Below are 23,081 nucleotides of genomic sequence, written 5' to 3' on the forward strand. Positions count from 1 at the left end.
ATTAGCTACATTTTTTACCAAACTTACCGTAATGAAAGCAAAAATGTTGCTCAAAAAATTTTAGGTACGGTTCTCATTGATAACTTATCGATATTGTCGCGTTTTCATATTCCTGGACGCCACTGGACGCCAGTCGTGCGTGGAATTCAGGAACAAGAATTCCAAACTCCGTAGAGAGAAACAGGAAGTTCCCCAAGAAGGGGTGATATCACCGGAACTGTTTAACCTCTACCTCTCCTGTATTCCGCCTTCTCCAGATGGCATCGACATCGTAATGTATGCGGATGATTGCACGATCCTGGCGCCAGGTAGATTCCCTGGTGACATCTGTGAGAGACTGAACTCCTATTTAACCTCACCTTCTTCCTCGAGAGGAATATCAAGATTTCCGCCACTAAATCTACAGCCACTCTGTTCACCACAGTTTGGAAGAGAGTTGAATGTCGTGGTCGATGGTAGCAGAATTCAGACCACAAACTGTCCCAAAATTCTAGGGGTCACATTCGACACTACGTTCAAGTCGTGTACCCATGCCACAGTTATCTGCGACAAACTAAAAAGCAGCAACAAGGTCCTCAAGTCCCTAGCCGGCACCACTTGGAATGCAGATAAATAAACCTTGCTGACAACATATAAAGCGATAGGTCGACCTGTGGTGAGCTATGCGGCTCCAGTTTGGTTCCCGAGATTATATGGTACGAATTGGAAAAAGACTCAAACCTAGCAGAATGCCGCCCTGCGAACAGCAACAGGGTGCCTCCTCATGTCTTCAGTGGACCATCTACATGAGAAAATTTTTTAACCTTACATTTGATTTTAATTTTGTTGTTTGTGCCTAGTGGTTGTGACCACAATGTAATGTACAATGGATTCGGTAATACCCGAATTCATTTTAAATTGTTAATTTTTTGCCCATTTCTGTCCCATTTAAAAAAATCCACAGAAAATTGTATGTCTAAAATTGGCAACTCTACCGCATGGAAGTACAACAAAGCCAACAACAGGCGGCGTCACACAAGATGATGCATTTAAAGAAATAAAGTCGTAAAAATTATTTCGTGACAAATCGTCAACATACGTGACTGAAATCTTCAATTTATTTAAATTATGCATCGACATCCAAACTGGAAATAATCGACTCAAAGATACTTCTTTCTGTGCTACACTTAACTAAGCAACTCTTCGAATTTATGCGTACCCTTTTGATTTTATGTCCCATTCCTTGTTAGATGGTTCGTTATTTGTATGCGTATCGTTATTTCTATGCGACAAAGGAATGACAGGGGAGGAGGGTGGTGACATAAATGTATGAATGAAGCAAAAAAGTTATTTTGCGTTATGCTGCAATGAATGGTTTTGGGGGGGTTGTAAAGACACAATTGTTATTTTTGTCAATTATTAAACGTTTGATGTACTGTTACAAAGATCGTCTTTGCATATATATTTGTTGTAAAAAATAAATTGTTTTTTGGTTATTGTGAGGAATATTATTAATGATTCTCTGTAAACACAAGTTACATATATTTAGCAGGCTCTGTTGTTGGTTGGCTGACAAGGGGGAAGAATAAGAAATCGGCCTTGTTTGGATTTGAAGTGAAGGTTCCACACTTCTCTCATATTCGTAAAGAATGCTTTGCCACCATCAGCCCAATAGAATCCCCGATTTTTGTATGTTTTATAGATTACTAGCAAAGTACCCGCTACTTCGTATGCGAAAAGGATATTACAACAAATAAACAATATATAATATGAAAATGGCGAATTTTTATCAATTTTTATTTTAGTACTGTTCGTCTCTTTTTAATTCGATTTTCAAAAAGATCAGCCGTATCTCACCCTTACACATTAACAGCGAGACAAACGTTGAATAGCAATACTCACCCTGACTCCAAAACATACAGATTCCAGCACAGTCTCTACACCCAACAAATTGAGTACCATTAAGTACTTTTCGTATACTCATGACACGTTTTCGACAACATATATCAATCCTACACTGACTTGAATACAAAATAAAAACAGTAATCGTAATTCCAAATCTCAAGACTTCAGGTGTATCCGTTCATCCAATTCCAAATTGTACCATTTCGTACTCTTCGTACCCATAAGTAAGGTTTTCGAAAACTACCTCAATCCTTCACTTTAACAGTAACCTAAATTCCACATTTCAGGATTCCAGCTCTATCCGTTCATACAAATACAAATTGTACCAAATTAAGTACCATTTAGAATTTTTGTTCCCATAATTACAAATTTTCAAAACTACCTCAGTACTATGTTCAAACAATAAGCTTAATTCCGAATTTCAGGATTCCAGATATATCCGATCACTTAAATCCAAATTTGGTACCATTCAGTACTATTAGTATCCAAAGTACGAATTTCTAAACCTACATCTATCAACACTCCAACATCAATTTTAATTCCGAATTTCACGATTCCAAATGTATTCTATCACTGAAATCCAAATTGTACCAAATTTAGTACTTTTCCTACACATAACAAAAAATTTCCAAAACTTTATCAATCCTACATTCCAACTCCTTATTCCAAATCTCGGGATTCCAGCTGTATCCGTTCACCCAAATCCAAACTGTACCAAATTTGGTACCATTTAGTACTATTCGTACCCATGAGTACGAATTTCCACAACTACCTCAATCCTACACGCCAACAGTAATCTTAATTCCAAATTTCAGGATTACAGCTGCATTCGATCACCGTAATCCAAACTGTACCAAATTTGGTACCATTTAGTACTTTTCGTATCCAAAGTACGAATTTCTAAACCTACCTCTATCAACACTCCAACAGTAATCTTAATTCCGAATTTCAGGATTCCAAATGTATCCAATCACACAAATTGTACCAAATTTGGTACCATTTAGTACTTTCGTACCGATAACTAAAAATTTCAAAAACTTTATCAATCCTACACTCCAACAGTACTCCTTATTCCAAATTTCGGAGTTCCTGCAATATCCGTTCACCCAAATCCAAATTGTACCAGATTTGGTACCATTTAGTACTTTTCGTATCCGTAAGTACAAATTGTCTAAACTACCTCAGTGCTATGTTCAAACACTAAGCTTAATTCCGAATTTCAGGATTCCAGATACATCCGATAACTCAAATCCAAATTTGGTACCATTTAGTACTATTCGTATCCAGAGTACGAATTTCCAACCCTACCTCTATCAACACTCCAACAGTAATCGTAATTCCGAATCTCACGATTCCAAATGTATCCCATCACTGAAATAAAAATTGTACCAAATTTAGTACCATTTAGTACTTTTTCTCCGATAACTAAAAATTTCCTAAACTTTATCAATCCTACACTCCAACAGTACTCCTTATTCCAAATCTCGGGGTTCCAGCTATATCCGTTCACCCAAATCCTAAATGTACCAAATTTGGTACTATTTAGTACTATTCGTACCCTTGAGTACGAATTTCCACAACTACCTCAATCCTACACGCCAACAGTAATCTTAATTCCAAATTTCAGGATTACAGCTGCATCCGATCACCATAATCCTAATTGTACTAAATTTAGTACCATTTAGTACTTTTGTTCCCATAGGTCCGAAGTTCCAAACCTACCTCTATCCAACACTCCAACAGTAATCTTAATTTCGAATTTCAGGATTACAGCTGCATCAGATCACCGTAATCCAAATTGTACCAAATTTAGTACCATTTAGTACTTTTTGTTCCATAGACCCTAAGTTCCAAACCTACATCTATTCAACACTCCAACAGTAATCTTATTTTGAATTTCAGGATTACAAATGTATCCGATCACCCAAATCCAAATTGTACCAAATTTGGTACCATTTAGTACTTTTCGTAGCCATAAGTACGAATTTTTAAAAGTATCCCAATTCCACACTCCAATTGTAATCTTAATTCCAAATTTCACTATTCCAGGTCTATCCGATCACTTAAATTCAGATTGTACCAAATTTGGTACCATTTAGTACTTTTCGTATCCAAAAGTACGAATTTCCAAAATACCTCTATCCTACATTCCGACAGCAATCCTAATTCTAAATTTTAGAATTCCAGCTCCATCCGTTCCCCCAAACCCAAATTGTACCTTATTTGGTACTATTTAGTACCTTTCTTACCCATATGTACGAATTTCGAAAACTACCTCCATATCTCAAACCTACACTCCAACAGTAATAGTAATTCCAAATTTCAGAATTCCAACTTTGTCGGTTCGCCTAAATTCAAATTGTACCAAATTTAGTACCATTTAGTACTATTCGTACACATGAGTACACATTTTCAAAACCACCTCCTTATATCAACTCATCTTCTAAACCTTGATTTTCATTCCAAATTTCAAGATTTTAGCTCTATCCGTTCACGTAATAACAAATAGTACTAAATTTAGTAACTTTTAGTACTTTTCGAACACTTTTAGTTCGAATTTCCAAAAACCCTTTGGTACACCTTTCTAACTCTCCATCAGTGACCCTTATTCCAAATTTCATAATTCTAGCTCTTCGCGTTTGCCTAATACAAAGGGTACCATATTTAGTACCTTTTAGTACTTTTAGTACAGTTCTAGTTCGAATTTCCAAAAATCCAGCCTTATCTGACACCTTCGGCCCAAGAGTGACCCTCACCCAAAATTTCAAGATTCTAGCTTTAGCCGTTTAGTCTGGGCGTTGATTATCAGTCAGTCAGTCAGTGAGTCAGTGAATCAGTGAGTCAGTGAGTCATCATTACTGAACTCTTTTATAAGTATAGATTTTGTGTGTGTTTTTATACCCTACACCACATCGTGGTAAGGGGTACTATGTCTTTGTTCATTTGTATATAACATGCATAAGAAAACGAGATAGACCCATAGTTCCTTTTGGGCATATACATAGAATCACTTTCTGATTCTTCGTAATTTCTTTAATTGGTTTTATGACTCTATTCTGCAACAAGATGGTTATTTAGTTTCTGATGAGGTAATCCAGGGCGAAGTTAGCCAGATATTTTTCTTCAAAAAATAACTTGTTACGCTCTACCTCAATCATCCACTCTAAATGGGAAGAGCAGAACAGTTGCTGTACTAATTATGTATACCCTCCACCATAATATGGAGGGCTTAGAATGTTTGGTATCGACAATGAATGGGGTATATCGGTCTACGTTTTGATATAGCCCCCATAGAGTGGTACATCTCAATTTTTGGTATTTTTAAGGTTTTAGAAACATTATCTTAACGAAACGGCTGCAACGTGGTATTTAATCTTCCTTAAGACTACTAAAATTTATCAATATAGGTCCACGTTTTGATATATCCCCATAGGCAGTATTTCAAGGTTTTAGGCACCTTATCAAAGCGAAACGGCTGAAATTACGTATTAAGTCTTCGTTGGGAGTTTAAAACTCCATGTAAAAGTACCGCCCGATTTTGTCTATTTCGTGGGTTCTTTGCCCCACATTCGAGTCGAAAAGTGGATATAAACGTTTTATTCGGAAAATTGTTTGGTAGGGACATCATGGCAGAGGAGTTTAGTGCTTTCATAAACTAAAGGAAACGAATTTTTTATTTGTTTATTTATTAACAATTATAAGTAAATTACAAATATAACAATATTAACAAGTTCTGGCTACTATGGCCTTAATGTAAAGGAAACGAATTATATTTTTAGACTTAAGAGGGTATATAAATTTGATACGATGAAATTGTGCTTCATTGAAATAATGGTATTAGACCCCAAGTATCGACCAAATATACTTGACTTCTTGTAATATTTTGTCCAAATTTAGATCAAGTTCGAAGGTGGGCCATATCGGTCCACTCTTTAGCGTAACTCTTCCACAAAAATTCAAAAATTGTCGCTAAAATGGTGCACACGATAACTCTCGAAGGGTGTAACCGATTCGTAATATTTACTCCTTTAACGACGGTAAAATTGTTTTGGGTCAAGTCCATTCTTTCTGAGATAAACTGAGATAAGTTGGACAAAACTTAATAAACTCAGATAAAGTACAACATTAACCCTAAAACGTGATTTTGCTTTTGGCAGATTCCTGGCGTTTAGGTACGATTTAGAGTTTTGGTGTATTCGGGGTCCTATAGTAAAATTTTATGACAAATAATTTTGTGGAATAATTTGATCTGATACGATCTCATTTTAAAGGACTTTTTAAACGTTTTTGAAAATATGGACCAAAAAGACCCCCTTTTTGACTCGCATGAGGGCTAATTTTTTTCATAGAAAGATACCCCGCATTGTTGGCAGTAATATTGCCAAAGACACTTTATACCTAAAATGCAAGGATTCCAAGGAATCTGATGTCGAATATTTCAAAACCTGTAGAAATGGGCGGAACTTGCCACGCCTATTTAGAATTTCAGCCATTTTGGTAGGATAATGAAGCTAAAACATTAAAAATACCGAAAATCGGGAGGTACGGTTCTATGGGGGCTATATCAAAACGTGGACCGATATATCCTATTTTCAATACCAACCATCCTGCAAGTAATAAAAACTTCTGTACCAGATATTTTCTCTCTATCTTTAAAATTGCGAGCTGTATCTTGATTTCAACAGACAGACGGACGGACGGGCAGACGGAAAGACGGACAGACGGACATGGTTAAATCGACATAGAATTTTATGCTGATCAGTAATATATATGAGGAAAAGTCAAAATTTTTTATTTTCCATGAAGCCAAGGTTTGCACTATTATAATACGCGAACTATTGTAGTTTACCAGTAACTATGACTATTGCTGGATTATTTTAGATGTTTTTGTACAAAGCTCAAAAATTTAGAAAAAAAAAAAAAATAATTTACGTGGTAGTTACGACCGCGTAAAGGAAAAAACATAGGTAAAAACACGTTGAAGCTAAACAGGTTTTTTACATTGCTATTCGATTTCTGATTAAACCATTCAAATGACGGACATCTGTCCAAAGTAAAAGTAGGAGAATACAAAATGAAGATTACACTTCTAATGTATCACTTTCCAAAATTTCCACTGCATCCACCTTTTATGGATGCTGACATTTTGAAGCCGGATTTCAGGTGTTTTTTGTATTTTTTATGTAACTGGGACGCGCATTCGGATATTTCGAAAAACCAATTACAGGATTAAAGAACTCGCGATTTCGCATAATCTGATATGTATATTGAGTATGTAGCACACACAGCAGCAGAGTAATCTACTGCCAAAGGCCAAAATTTAGTGTGATATTTTTTCTAAAAAACCTATTTTTTGGGTACAGTATTTACAATATCGTTTTGAGTGTGCTGGTACCCCGCGATATTTTAGTTTTTCGACGATCCGGATCATATGAATCACAGATCATAAAAATCCATCTACTAGAACGGCGGAAATGGCTACTGCAAAAATTAAAAAATTTGCGAAAAATATTTTTCAAAATATCGCTGACTAATTCGCGTTTTATGTGGATCGTTTCCATTTCAATGAAGAAAGTGAATCATCACTCGCGTTTGTGCGAAAACAGCGGTTTGAAAAATTTAGTGGCGTGGGAGCTGTATCCGATTTATCCAAAAAATACTGTGTGATGCTACATCCACGGTTCTTGATGGATTTTATTGAAATATGTTTAGATCGATGTATTTTTTCACGGTTGATAGTGAAATCGGATGCGCATAAAAAGTGTATGCACTTTGTGCAAAATATAAGCGTTATACAGTTTGTTGCACACTAAACTGCAGACGATGCTACATCTTAGCGGCCAAAGTAAATCCTGGCAAATGTGTACAAATTAAAAGAGAAGAATTCGCTGTATTGGTAAACCGCGTGCGCATCAAGTGATTTTGAGGATTTCGCGATTTACACGCATTTCAAAATGAACATTACCCTATACAATTTTATTTCAAGATTATACCCCATTTAAAGGAACCCAACATTTATTTGAAAGATATCCATATCTTCTGCTAGATGTTAGCGTGTTTTCGAGAAGTGATTAGAATAAAAAATGTGATTTATTCCGTGAAATTTAACTAAAATAGAAGAAAAACTCCGACGTATTTTCCTTACATTTTGTTCAACTAACTCACAAAATAAATTTTAATAAATATTTTCTCTTACAAAAATTTTATAAATTTCCTCAATATATTTATGTTTTTCGCTATAATATGAAAACCACTAAACGGATTTGTATAGTTTTGGTTTCATTTGAATCTTCGCGATGTATAGATTACGTACATATTTTTTATATATTTTTCAGAGGCATAAGCAGGTTGAATTTTATTAAAACAAGTTGCAAACTACCAATTGTTTGGAATTCTTTCCTAATTTCCGCGAAAATGCACAACTTTTTCACTAAAGTTATGGGACCTCAGTAAACATATAGTATGTAGGGAGCCCCTAATTAAGAGAGTTTCTCAATATAATGATTACAGTCCTTTAAAGATTTTTTTCTTTTTATCAAAATTGAAACCGCCATAACTTTTGCGCGCAACAACCAAAATTAGTATAACGAACAGATTTAAGAATGGCATTTTTTTCCCAATCTATGTACCAAAAATCTTTCATGTAGCTTAAAAAAAACTAAAAAAATTTGTCTTTTCTTCATATATACTTTATAGGGTCTCCGACGAATATTTCGATGTGTTACAAATGGAATGACAAATTTAATTATACCCTCCATATGGTGGAGGGTATAAAAAGGAGGGGGCCTATGATGGACCCTTGTGGGACTCCTTTTTTTACCGCCAAAAGCATAGATATAGAACTTCCACAATATACGGACTGTGATCTGTTGGAGAGGTAAGACAATAAAAGTTTCGTGGAGTTTGTACAAAAGTTGAAAAATCGCCGAAGTTTAAAGCACAGATTTTGATGGTCAACAGTATTAAACGCTTTAGAGTGGTCGAATAAGACAAGGAAACAAGCTTTATTTTCATCGATCTCGCACCTAATAGATTCATATACTTCAATGAGAGCACTAGTACAACTTTGATTACATGTCATGATGTAAGGATTCTCTTTGAAGATATTCACTCATTTGCTTATGTAATACTTTTTCAAAGATCTTGGAAAGAAAACACAAAATTGCAATTGGACGAAATTCCGAATTTGATTTTGGTACTGGAATAATTTTAACATGCTTCCAGGCAGAAGGATACGTACCGGAACTAATGATGGTATTAAAGAGATATGTGATGTATGACAATAAACGTGGGAGGAGTATTCTTGGGAATCTTGGGTCAATTCCATCGGGGACAATAGCATTCGAAGTCGTTGCTGTAAAACAATTAAGAACATCCTCGATTGTGACACAACGGAATTCGAAAATACTGTCACCAATTATATCATCTGCAGTGCCATAGAAAGAAGGATCAGTATCGATAGAAGGAATGTTGACAAACTCTTTATTGAGATCATTCACATCCCCTTAAAAGATTGATCGGATCGTCACCAAATTTTGGGTGTTGATGAGGGTCCCGGAGGGGAAGAAGCCTATTGATTTTGGTGATGGACGGAACATATTCAGGGGTTGGAATGGGCAAAAAACTTATTTGGAGAAAAAGTCAACGTTTTATTTCAAAGCGCATATCTCCTCATCTATTAAGGGTATATCAAAAGCAATGTATAGTAGGTTGTCGTAGGTGGTCAAACAACGAAGATAACGCAATAGTCGATAATACAACCCAACTTTTCATTTTTACGATTTTAATTATAATGACGAATATGACAGCTTTGGTTGGGAAGCTTCCAAAAGCAAAGCCTGACTATGAAAGTAGATTATCCCACCTTTAAAATGAAGCACAGTAGGTTGGAGTAGGTGGCCAAATAACGGAGATATAGCAGTAGTCGGTAATACATCCCATTTTTAAATTTTTGCGAAATCGCACTGCAGTTCGCAATTTTGATCGGATCTTCAGGTTAATGGAGGTCCCAAAGAGAAAGAAGCCTATTGATTTTGATGATGGTCGGGCAATATTTAAGGGTCGGAATGAGCAACAATTTATTTGGAGAAAACGTCAACGTTTTATTTCAAAGAGAATATCTCTGCTTCTTTAAGAGGTATATCAAAAACAAAACCTGGCAAGGAAAGTAGAAAATATCACCTTTACAACGATGTAACAGAGATATCGCAATAGTCGGTAATGCATCCCATTTTCCGATTTTTTTGTAATCACGCTGCAGATCGCAATTTTGATCGGATCGCTACGAATTTTTTGGCAGTTGATGCGGGTCCCACAGAGGAAGAAGCCTATTTAGTTTTTAAAATAATATTCAGTAGTCGGAATAAGCAAAAAGCTTATGTGGAGAAAAGTCAAAGTTTTTTTCTTAGGCGAATATCTCCGTTTCTGGCAGGAGTATGCCAAAAAGAAAGCCCGTCAATTGAAGAAGAAGAAAAGATCTCCTTTATACTGATGCAAAGTATGTTGGCGTAAGTGGGCAACAACCAAGATATCGCAAAAGTCAGTAATATATCCAATTTTTCCATTTTTTGTAATCGGATAGTCACAAAATGTTGAGGGTTGATGGAGGCCCCACAGAGGAAGAAGCCTATTGATTTTCGTGATAGTCGGATAATCTAGGAGTTGGAATGGGGAAAAACTCATGTGGAGACAAATTCAAAGTTTTATTCTTTATGAATATATCGGCTTCTTGTAGGGGTATTTCAACGGCAAAGCCTGTCAATGGAAGAAGAAAATATTACCTTTACATTGGTGTAAAGTAGGTTGACGAAGGTGGTCAAACAAGGGAGATACCACAATAGTCTGTAATGCATCCAATTCTTCCAATTTTTTGCAATCACGTTACAGGTCGCAATTTTGATCGGACGGTCTCGCTTATGGGGCTCCCAGAGAGAAAGGTCATATTATGTTTAGAGATAGTCGGATTATATTTCACTGTGTGTAATTTTTTGAGTCATGTTTTATTAACCATATTCTGACTCCACAATATGATAGAACACCAAAAATGAGAAAACACGTGTCACACGCCGTTTTTCCCTATCTCATCAACTTTCGCGGTTATAGGCCTCCAAAGGTTTGAGGCTTTGATGTAAAAAGGGTAATTTAGTCAGGACTATATCTTCCAAACCGTTGGGAAATTTGAATTTATCTTAGAGGCAAAGTTGTAGCTCTTGTCTTAAAGAACAACAATTGTGAACACATATAACCAATCAAACTTCATCTGCAAGGTCAACATCGCCATGGTCAAATTTCTTTTAAAATTTTTCTCAAGTTTTGTTATACAGCATTCAAACCGATCAAATTTGAAGCAAACAACCAAATACAAAAATGTACCTCAGACCTCAATAAACATCTTTCTAGAATATACGAACTCTGTAGAAACGGATCTTAATGGTCAAAACAGCAAAACAATTGCGATTTTTATCATCTTTTCTAGGATTCTGCTCCATAGATATTAAACCGTTCAAAATTCAAGAAAATAATCAACCACAATAGTGTAGTAAAGGCTTCAATAAACAACTTTCTGGAATATGCGAAATGTCTATAAACGGTTCTTAATGGTAAACATAGCAAAAATCTTTTAAAAATATACAATTTTTATACTTTTTTCTCCGACTCTGGTCCAAGCATACGCAACCGCTCAAAAATTAAGGATACAGTCAACTTCAAAAATGTACCATAGATGTCAACAAACAAGTTTGTAGAACAAATGAAGATTCTAGGAACGATTCTTCAAACTCAAAGTTCGATTATTTTAGATCATTCTTTCCTGTTCAGGTCCGTAAATAAAACACCTTTCAAATTTCCTTGAGTTTTTAACAGTTTGTTATTTCCAAACCTGAGCAGGGGATATGTTAAAAAAATTTAATTTTTCGTGAATTTCAGCCCTACTAATCATTCCTAGAATCTTCTTATGTTCCAACAAGTTGTTTATTGAAATCTTAGGTACATTTTTGTGGTTGACGGTATCCTTAATTTTTGGGCGGTTGCATTTCTTTGGACCAGAGTCGGAGAAAAAAGTATAAAAACTGGATATTTTCAAAAAATTTTGCTATTTTTACCATTTAGAACCGTTCATAGACATTTCGCATATTCCAGAAAGTTGTTTATTGATGCCTTTACTACACTATTGTGGTTGATTATTTTCTTGAATTTTGAACGGTTTAATATCTATTGATAAGAATCCTAGAAAAGAGGATAAAAATTGCAATTGTTTTGCTATTTTGACCATTAAGATCCGTTTCTACAGAGTTCGTATATTCTAGAAAGATGTTTATTGAGATCTGAGGTACATTTTTGTAGTTGGTTGTTTGCTTCAAATTTGATCGGTTTGAAAGCTGTATAACAAAACTTGAGAAAAAATTTAAAAGAAATTTGACCATGGCGATTTTGACCTTTCAGATGAAGTTTGATGGGTTATATGTGTTCACAATTTTTGTTCTTTAAGACAAGAGCTACAACTTTGCCTCCGAGATAAGTTCGAATTTCCTAACGGTTTGGAAGATATAGTCCTGACTAAATGACCCTCTTTACATCAAAGCCTCAAACCTTTGGAGGCCTATAACCGCGAAAGTTGATGAGATGAGGAAAAACGGCGAGACACGTGTCTTCTGATTTTTGGTGTTCTATCACACTGCGGTGTCAGAATATGGTTAATAATTTTCGTGTTGCACAGTGTTTCCTAAAAGAAATGTTTACGAGTGAAAAGCTTATGCACAGAGGTAGTGGTGTAGGGTATCACATAGTCGGCCCCGTCCCGACTATATCCTTTGCTCACTTGTTTTTACTTGTTTTATTTCGATAAAAATTCTCTGCATAGCTTTCCATCACTTTGAATACTTATTTTTTCCTTGAATAAAATTCTTATGTCAATGCAAAGGGATTTATTGACTTATTTTGCTTGTTTTTTATCTACGCATATGACTTTAAAACAATATATTCGTATTTTTAAAACTACACGTCATATCAATCATTGTTAAATGTATCAACGAAACTTACGCAATGCTCATTAATGCAAAGTCCGTATTTTTGTTGTTGTTGCTGTTTAGTTTAGGAAATTACACTAATGTAGACTGATGTGAATTCAAGGGCCATATTAAAGACGGCCTCATAAAACTGTCCATTACCCATGACAACGTTCGAAAACGACAGCATATGCATGCAGGCATACATACGCCTCGAAAAACATTTCAACTGCAAAATTGCGTGTCCATGGTTGTTTTAGAAAATTGTGCGTAAAATAAACATAAAATAGAACGCCATCAAGTACTCCATTAAACAATTGACCACATCAACCCTACAAACCGTCGTCGTCGTCGTCTATCCTTGTCACCCTGCCTCATGCGCTTACCATCACAATGATAATCACCATATTCTTACATACTCGACCTAAGTACGCAACATGGCCGCATAAAAATGCTTATACTTTGGATGTGATGAACACATACTGTGGGCTAACAATATAGGGAAATGTTCTGCATATAGAATATTCTTTGTACTTTCAGATTAAAAAGGAAAACAAAGAACATTTTTTTGGAAACCAATAATTGCGTTCAAGTGTGATATTTAAATTATACTCGTAGAAGTGTAGAAGAATTTGTACATAGCTCTTGTGTTGTGTTTTTCCTTAGTCCATGGTTTTGAGTATGAATTCAACCACTATCCCTATGCAAAACCACCATCAGTGTTGTAGCTGTGAAAGCAGTGCTTACCGGAAAACGCACTAAATGTGCGTGTTTATAAAACTTTAACTGATATATCGAACAAACACGCACGCACATATGCCTCTATATATGTTAGCATGCATACTTTGGCCGGAAAATGGCAAATAGGTTTTTGTTTTTGCCAACGATGACAACAACAACAGCAGGAGTTGGAACTATAAAAATAACAACAACAACAAAAAGTGAATACGTGTAAATTTAAAGAGGTATGACAGTGCTGTTTTTATAGATATCAAGTGAAATTGCCAAGCCAACAAAACCAAAAGGGGGCTCAGTAGGAAATCGGTCCCCTTTTTTACATACGTGACAAACAAAAACAGCAACAACCCCATAACCTATAGTATGACATTATTCGCATAAAGTGAGTAGCGCTTTTGCTGGTATATGTATGTATGTATGTTCATGTTTGCAGATGAGTTAGAGTTTAGAGTCAAGTGAAGTGTATTGCTTTTCATTCGGTGTCCATCATATTCTAAAATACCTAAAGGGGACAAACGAAAACCTCAAACTGACACTTAAAACTCTGAAAATTCCTTAATACATTCTGAAAGCAATTTATTCTGCAGAAACTATACAGGTTGGTGCTATGAAATGCGCGTTTTAAATGATTGTTTTTTGCTCTTCAGTAACACTGTGCAACACTGAAATGCAAACAATTTTTAGTGTGCATTTTTTGAAAGTACATATTGAGACTACAAAACCCTTAGTAAGGTTTTGTCCTGTCAGATCCAGTTCGCATTTTATGGCCTCATCTAAACCGGGCTAAAAATGCAGTTTTTTTGCATTTATCGGGCCTTTTTCTTAGAAGCGATAAGGAATTTGGCCTTGTTGTCGTTAACAATATTGTAGCCCTCAACTAGTAGAACTTATATTTTGAACTAAGTACATAAGAAAAACTCCATCTAGGGCATCAAAATCGATAAAATATAGACCATTTTACATAATTTCTTCAATTCTGGTAAGTATCAACTAAACCTATTGCAAAAATATGCCAAATAAAGTTCTTAGCAATTCTTCAGAAGATTCTGAAACATTCTGAAGAGAAAAAATTAAGAAAAATGTAAAAACATTTAGTATTGGAGATATGGTGCGAAATGTATACAAATTGTGGATTTTTTAAGCTTTATTATACAATTTGAGGCAAACATGTAGTTTTTCGAGTTAAAATTTCCTCCAAATATTTTATTCTTGTCCTTATCTACAAATTTGCGTCAGAGGTCAGAAGAGGACTCGCATTGGTTTCAGAGATATAGCCCCGAATTACATTAAAAATATTTCTTATACCCTACAAGGTGCAAATGGCATTATAAATTCCTTTGTCCAAAATCCATGTAACACCGTGAAGTATTCGTCCTAGGTCACTTTTGGTACTTCATATCTCGGCAAGATAAAGCAAAAAATCGATGTATCGATGCAGGCATTAACCAGTAAAAAAACATTAAATTTGGACGCGCCGAACTTTTTAAAGCCTACACCATAAAATATTCTGAACTAAAATGGAATAATTAGTTTCCTGTTAGGTCCAAAAATTGTTCGACCACAGATATCCCAATTGCCTAAATTAGGTCAAAAAATTAATCTAAAAATTGCTTACATCTGTTGGTGCCTTTATATGGAAAACAGGGACGTAGTTAGAGATGCAGTTCGGCACCATTTCGGATTGGGGGGATCCAATGCACAACATTTAATGTTTTATGAGTAAAATATAACAAAATGTCTAAAAAAAATGGCATTGAGGGTGGGGGCGCCTCCTCTCTGCCTCTTTCGGTGATGGGACATATACCAAAACGTAGACGGACGATTTTTCAGGAGGAGGTTCGGGACCACTGAGAACTTCAAATGTCAAATTTCCTCAAAATACTGTAAATAAGCGGATATAACAAAACATGGACCTAGATTAACGATTTCTGGCGGAGAAGACTGACCACTGAAAACCTCGAGTGCCAAATTACAGCTAGTTCTGTTAAAAATTGTAGCTAAAATCATCAAAATACAGCAAATCGGGATGTACCGCTATATGGGGGCTATTCCAAAACATGGACTTGTATTGACGATTTTTAGTGGAGAAGTTTCGGGACCACCGAGAACTTCAAATCTCAAACAAAGATAGTTCGATCAACAAATTTATACTAAAATCCCATTATACCTTAAATCGGGAGGTACCGTTACCAGGGGGGGGAGGGTGGGGGTAGGCCTACACTAGAACGTGGATCTTTATTGGTAATTTTTAGTGGAAAAGTTTTTTGATCATTGGTTATTTAAAATACCCTAAAATACACTAAATCATTTGGTCATTGAGAACATAAAATGTCAAATTTCAGGCTATTCGGTCAGAAAATGTAGTTAAAATCCTCAAAATGCCTTAAATCGGGAGGTACCGTTATATGGGGGCTATACCCAAACGTGGACCTATCTTGGCAATTTTTAGTGGAGAAGATTTTTTGGTCATTGAAAACCTCAAATGTCTAATTTCAGCCAATTCGGTCAAAAAATTCAGCTAAAAGCTTCAAAATACTTTAAATCGGGAGGTACCGTTATATGAGGCCTATACCAAAACGTGGACCTGTCTCCACAATTTTTAGTGCAGAAGTTTTGACCTCTTGAAACTCCTATTGCCAAGTTGGAGCAATGCACAGTGGATGCGCCCAACGACAAAAATAAAAAAATCATGACATCGCTTTAAAAATTTAAAAATGCAAATCGCTTCAAAACATTCCAAATTTTTCGAAACTCAACCTATTCTTTCCATTTTTCGCGGTTCTTAAGGAGAAAAAGCCACACAAACATGACTAATTTTGAGATAAAAATTTTATTTAAAAATGTGAAAAAATGGTTATATTTTAAGCGAATTTATGAAACAAAGGACTATTTTTAATGCCATAACTTAAGTTGAATCAATTAGTAAATTGCCTTTGCTTCATTTTTCTACTTATGAAAATTCCTCTAAATTGCAAGGGTTGCCATATATTTTGGTTATAATAACGGTCAAAATGAAAATATTTAATATAGATGTATGGATTTCCTTAAAGTTTAAGTTACTTTCCACAAATTCGCACAAATGGCCACTAGTACCAAATTGAAGACTAGCGCCTGTAGATTTCAAAACTGTATAGACTTTTTGCGGAAATTTGCGGTTTTGGGAGTTATGACCACAAGTTTAGCACCCCTTTTTAGTTGCTGAATTTATATTTTTTGGAATATTTTTAAGTAATTTTATTATCCTTTCCTAAATTTGGTTTCAATATAAAGTTTTTTGTACTATTAACGATTTCTGTAGTCATGGTAACATAGAGCTGTAATGAAAACTCGCGAAAAAAAGGATTTGGGGGTATTCACTTTAACAAATAACTTATTTTATTTTTGGGACACCCTAATGTTGGACCACGCTAAAAAGTGGAGATTTTTCCCCACATTGAGAACCAAAAATTCATTATTACAAGTAATTCTGCAGACAAATGTGGTTAAATCTTATTAAGTACCAAGAAAAGGATGGTAACCCTATACGGAGGCTGTGGTCAAAAGTGGACCGGTATGACAATTCTTTATAAGATGGTGTTCTGATGTCTGAGATCATAATAAGAACATAGTCGCTTAGAATATTTGGTTGACATCTGCTCAAAAAAATCGATATATAAATCATAGGGGAGTAAACCAAATCATGGACCAATACTGACAATTTTTCGTGGGGATGCTTACAATGCAATAATAACTCCTGGTACCGGATTACAGCAAATTGGGTTGAACAATGTCTTGGTAACAGTAAAATACTTAAATTCGAGATGATTCGTTTCATGGGAACCACGCGAAATTTTGGACCGAGGACCACAATATTTTACGTAGAGTGTTTTTAGGCCATTATGACCCATTGATACCAATTTCAGTTCTATATAGCATTTAGAAGTATTTTTGTCACACCTTCCCATGTAAGTGCCACCACTGTGCAATGTGGGCGGAAATGTAGCTAAATTCCTCAAAATACCTTAAATCGGGAGGTACCGTTATATAGGGGCCCCACCAAAACGTTGACCTATCTTGAAAATTTTTAGTGGAGAGATTTCTTGGCTATTGGGAACCGTAAATGTCAAATTTCAGCTATTTCGATCAAAAAATGTAGCTAAAATCCTAAAAATACCTTAGATCGGGTGGTACCCTTATAACGTGAATACACTAAAACGTGGAGCTATGTATATAACCATCTTCGAACTTGACCTCTCTATGGAGAAGAGACACTCGGGTGCAACGTCTCAATTATTGCGCACGCTGGATTCATTACAACAGATGGGCCAACGCACATGGCTAGATCGCCTTAGAATTTTATTCTGGTCAAGAATATATATACACTTTATATGGTCGCAAATGATTAGTTCGATGTGTTACAAACAGAAAAACAAATAATATGGTGGATAGTATAAAAATTGCCATGAAACTCCAGGCCTCAAATATAGACCGATCGTCACGAAATTGTGTCGAGTTTGGGTCCCGACCAGAATAGTTACTGGTGATGATTGTAAACTATTTATGGGGTAAAAAGTACCACACACATATTTTTATGCGATTTTTTAGCCTCACTACAATACAATACAATAATAGTCCGATTGGCGAGAAATGTTAATTAGGTTTCAGATTACGACGAGGAAAGACCTTGCAATTTGAGATGATGATCAGATAATATTAATCGTGTTAAATTGAGCAAAACTTTCCTGGACGACGCACTTCTGCCAATTAAGTTATATTTCGAAGACGTCATTAAAAATGCATTCTGTTCTTCACATTTTGACAATGTCCGATTTGAATCCATTTCATAAAATTTTCACATTTTAGCAGTATTTACATTTATAATAACTTCTTGCAAATAAAATACAATATAACAAAAACAACATAACAAAAACAATTTATTTTATATTTTTTTAATTAACCAGCAAAATTATTTGTATCTAAAAAAAGTAATCATGAGTGCAAGTGATTGCGAACTGCATCATTGTTTGTAGCCAAAAATGTAGTTGAATCATGAGTGCAAGTGACTATATCTGATTATGTTAAAGAAGCAATGATTTTTACAAGGGCATGGTGCAGCGAGGATGCAGTCTATTTTGCATCTTAATCACGTCTTTTGCATAATTCTGTGTGAGTAAAGAAGCATTTATTAAGATGTTTTTGGGTATTTTTACATGGTAGAACAATAAAAGGTAACAGCAATACCCAGCTGACTGAACTGGGCTGTAATGTTAGTGTCAAATTCCATACGATATTTATATATTTACTAGCTGACCCGGTCCGCGTTGCAGGCCCGTTGTTTGGGTTCTCCGTGCAAAATGTAGTTATCTATCCAGTATTGATACAGCCATAATTAGGCATCCCTCTAGAAACTTCATAATATAAATCAATGTTTTGACATAAACTCCATGTAATGGTATCCCCAAATTTAAGATATAAAATCTCTTTTATTATACCCTTCACCATAAATCGACAGTTTAAAGCACTTTGTGACCCACATATAATGGTCGGTGCACGTCAATTAACATTGCTATATATTGGATTGTTGGTCTCGGTTGGGGTCGTAATTATTACTGCAGAGAATTGTCAGTATAGGTCCACGTTTTGATATAGCTCCCATAGAACGGTACCGGCTGATTATACCCTCAGCCTTTAGGCTAAAGAGGGTATTTACACTTTGATACGCCCAAAAATGTGCCTCAGCGAAATAATGGTTTTAGACCCCAAGTATGTTTGTACGATATCCGTTTCAGACAATTTTGAGTCGATCTAGCAATGTCCGTCCGTCTGTCTGTCTGTCTGTCTGCCTGTCTGGCTGGCTGGTGCGCACGATAACTCTCGAACGGATCAATCGATTCGGTTCAAATTTTGGGTTTCGAAATATTTTGTCCAGATTTGATTTAAGTTCGAAGATGGGCCATATCGGTCAACTCCTTCAGGTACCTTCCCCACAAAAGTTCAAAAATGTTCGGAAAAATTGTCCGCACGAGAACTCTTGAAGGGAGTAACCGAATTAGTCCATACTTTGCACATCGTGACATTTCTACCAGACATAGATGAGGTTCCAATATGGACCCTATTGGTTCACTCTTTCGGGTACCTCCCACACAAAATTTTGCTTAAATGCAGTTTAAGCCCTGCTCTCGAATCGCTTTGATTTTTGTTGCAGCCACTTGTATTCACTACCCCCATTACGACGATATAATTTTTTTCAGGAACAAGTCCATATATCCTCAGAAATCAGCACAAAAACTGCAAACAACCCATATAATACCATGTGTCGTAGTTGGAGTGCACGATAACTCTCGAACGGATCAACATATTTGGTTAAAATTGTGGGTCTTTCAATATTTTGTCCAAACTTAGTTTAAATTCGAAGATAGACCATATCGGTCCACTCCTTCCGGTATCTCCCCCACAAAAGTTTCAAATTTTTTCGCCAAGATTTTGGGCATGATAACTCTAGGAGGGAATAACCGAATTGAGCCAAACTTTGCTATTGGTAATATTACTTTCAGGCATAGATCGAGTTCTAATATGGACTATATCGGTCCACTCATTTGAGTACCTCCCACACAAAATTTGGAAAAAGTATAGTTTAACAACTCCTCTCTGATCTTATTAATTTGTGACGCAGCAGGTTGCACTTACGGCCCCTGTTACGACGTTGTAACTTTTTTTTCGTGGGAAAGTCCATACTTCCTGAGATAATGACCCAAAAAGGTCCAGAAAATCCTACCGGCACCACCTAAACTGGCTAATGTGTAAAATAACCCTTTAAGAGAGAAATCGATTTAGCTCAAACTTTGTAAATTGAAAAGTAAAATTGTAATATATTTAAATTCAGAAAATTAGGTACAACATTTTTAATTATATAGTCTGTAAGGAAAATATCCATAGACTAATAAGGAAAAACAAATATTTCCTACAGATTTGTATTAGGTCCGAATATGTACTACATCGGATCACTCCTATGGGTACACCCTACCCAAAGTTTGGAAAAAAAATGCACTCGTCTTGGATCATTCTGAATTTTGTTGCAACATGTAGTTTTTTGCGACCCTTTCCATCCTGGAAAATTTTCCCAACAGCTAAAAAACCTACAGAAGTATTGTGTTAACTTTTTTTCTTCGGGTACGTGGCTGAGGGTATATCTCTGTCGGCTCAGCTGACTGATACTTTCTTACTTGTTTTCGCTATTTTTGAGGATTTAACATCATTATCACACCGAAATGGCTGAAATCTGGTTTTAATATATTTTAAAGAGGAGAGCATAAATATTCGAATCGACCGAAAGACACGCCTTTTTATTTGCGCTCGGTATGTAACAGTTATAGGTTCACGTTTCGATATAGCTCCCATAAAACAGTACCTCCCGATTTTCGATAGTTCAGAGATATAGCCACTGTTGGGGGTCGTAAACAGTCTTGCAGAGAATTTTCAGTATACGTCCTCGTTTTGATATAGCTCCCATAGAACGGTGGCGCCTGATTTTCGATCGAACGTAACGTCTTTTTTCTTTCACAATATTTTCAAAAATCGAACACGATCGCGGTATTCTGATTCCAATGATGATATTGTATTGTATATCAATAACTTTGTCTAATTTCCAATCGATCTTTCTGGAATTTAGATCTAGTGACATCTCAAGTTATCAAGATTTTACTGTATTCCAAAAGGTGGAGTTGATAGCGCTATCCCACTTATTGTTTAGTGTTCAGCGTTTATAGCGTTTTTTATGCACGCTGAAATAATAAATGTATGCAATTTTGTGATGGCCGCGATATTTCACTTTTCGCGATATTTCACTTCCGCGAAGACCATTCAGGGTCAAGACAGTAATTACAGTAGTATTGCAAACAATCTGTAAACAAAACGTTCAAAAATATCATGGACTTCAGATAAAAAAAAAATTGAAGGAGAACCTCCGGTCACTAAAAATAGCCGTATAAAATAGCTCACGACCGCGCTATCCCACTTGTTCAACCTAGTGTTTATATCATTATTGTGTCACGCTTACTAAAATTATGTATATTAATTGAAATAATACATTTTTGAAAACTTTGTGATGACCGCGGTCATTAAACAATACGTTCAAAAATATCAAAGATTTCAGATTTTCTTAAAAACATTGTGGGGGAGGACCACCGGTCACTACTCTTAGCCGTATAAAAACAGGTTACGACAGTTCTAATTAATTGTAATAATACATGTTTGAAAATTTTGGGATGACCGCGATATTTCACTTACGCGACGACCATTCAGGGTCAAGACTGTAATTACCATAGCATTGCAAACAATTTGTAAACAATATATTAAAACGCATCTTGAATTTGGGGTTTTTTTAAAAAAAAAAAATTGTGGGGCGGACCACCGGTCACTACACTTAGCGGGATAAAAAAATAGATTACGACCTTTTCTCAGACCTAAAAATTCCACATACAAACAGATTACAGATTTCCCAATCGATTTTTCGGAATTTCTATATAGTGACATCTCAAGTTATCGGGATTTTACTGTATTCCAAAATATGGCGTTGACCGCGTTATCCCACATATTCAAGTCAGTGTTATAGCGGTTTTGTAGTCACGCTTACTAAAATTAGGTATATTATCTGAAATAATACATTTTTTTAATAATTTGGGATGACCGCGATATTTCACTTCCGCGACGACCATTCAAAAAAATATATAGCTTATTTTCACCACCGGTGTTCCCAGTACATTATCTGAAATTTTCAAGAAAATCTATTCAGCCGTTTTTGAGTCTATTCGGAACATACAAACAAACAAACATACTAACATGCACACATTGCCTTTTTTATATTAGATTTCTATGTTCGATGTATATTAGGGATATATACTTTTTGAAGAAAAAATGTATTCATCAGAAAAAAACTATTTCCCGTAAAGAGGTTTTCATATCATTGACATGTAACCTCTTCCAAGTCCGAAGGACGTGCCGCACACTAAAACACCGCTTATAGAGGCGGTACGATATTTGTTAATATGTGTGCGAGAAATTATGCACTTAGTGGAATGATATGGAAACAATCAAATTGAACATCTAACGAGGTTTCATTCATGTTTTCCAAAATATTCAATCAAATGTGAAAAATATTAGCTTTTTTAAATTCCAATAATTTATAGTCATTTCCTTATTTTGTTTACATTTACCGATGATACTAACATCACAAACAAAAACAATTTTCTATGTAGTTTTTGTTGAGTTGTATTTGTTGAATTATTTACTTTACCTTGTTCGTTCTACCGTGGTATTTTTGAGTAATAAAAGCTATTTTCCAGCATAAAAAGTAATATCCTATATACTATATTTTTTTTATAGTCATTATACCCTCAGCCTTTAGGCTAAAGAGGGCATTTACACTTTGATACGACCAAAAATGTGCCTCATCGAAATAATGGTTTTAGACCCCAAGTA

The sequence above is a fragment of the Musca autumnalis genome, unplaced genomic scaffold (genome assembly GCF_047663935.1).
Source record: "Musca autumnalis isolate F117 unplaced genomic scaffold, ASM4766393v1 scaffold_1, whole genome shotgun sequence".
In the NCBI taxonomy this organism is placed as follows: domain Eukaryota; kingdom Metazoa; phylum Arthropoda; class Insecta; order Diptera; family Muscidae; genus Musca; species Musca autumnalis.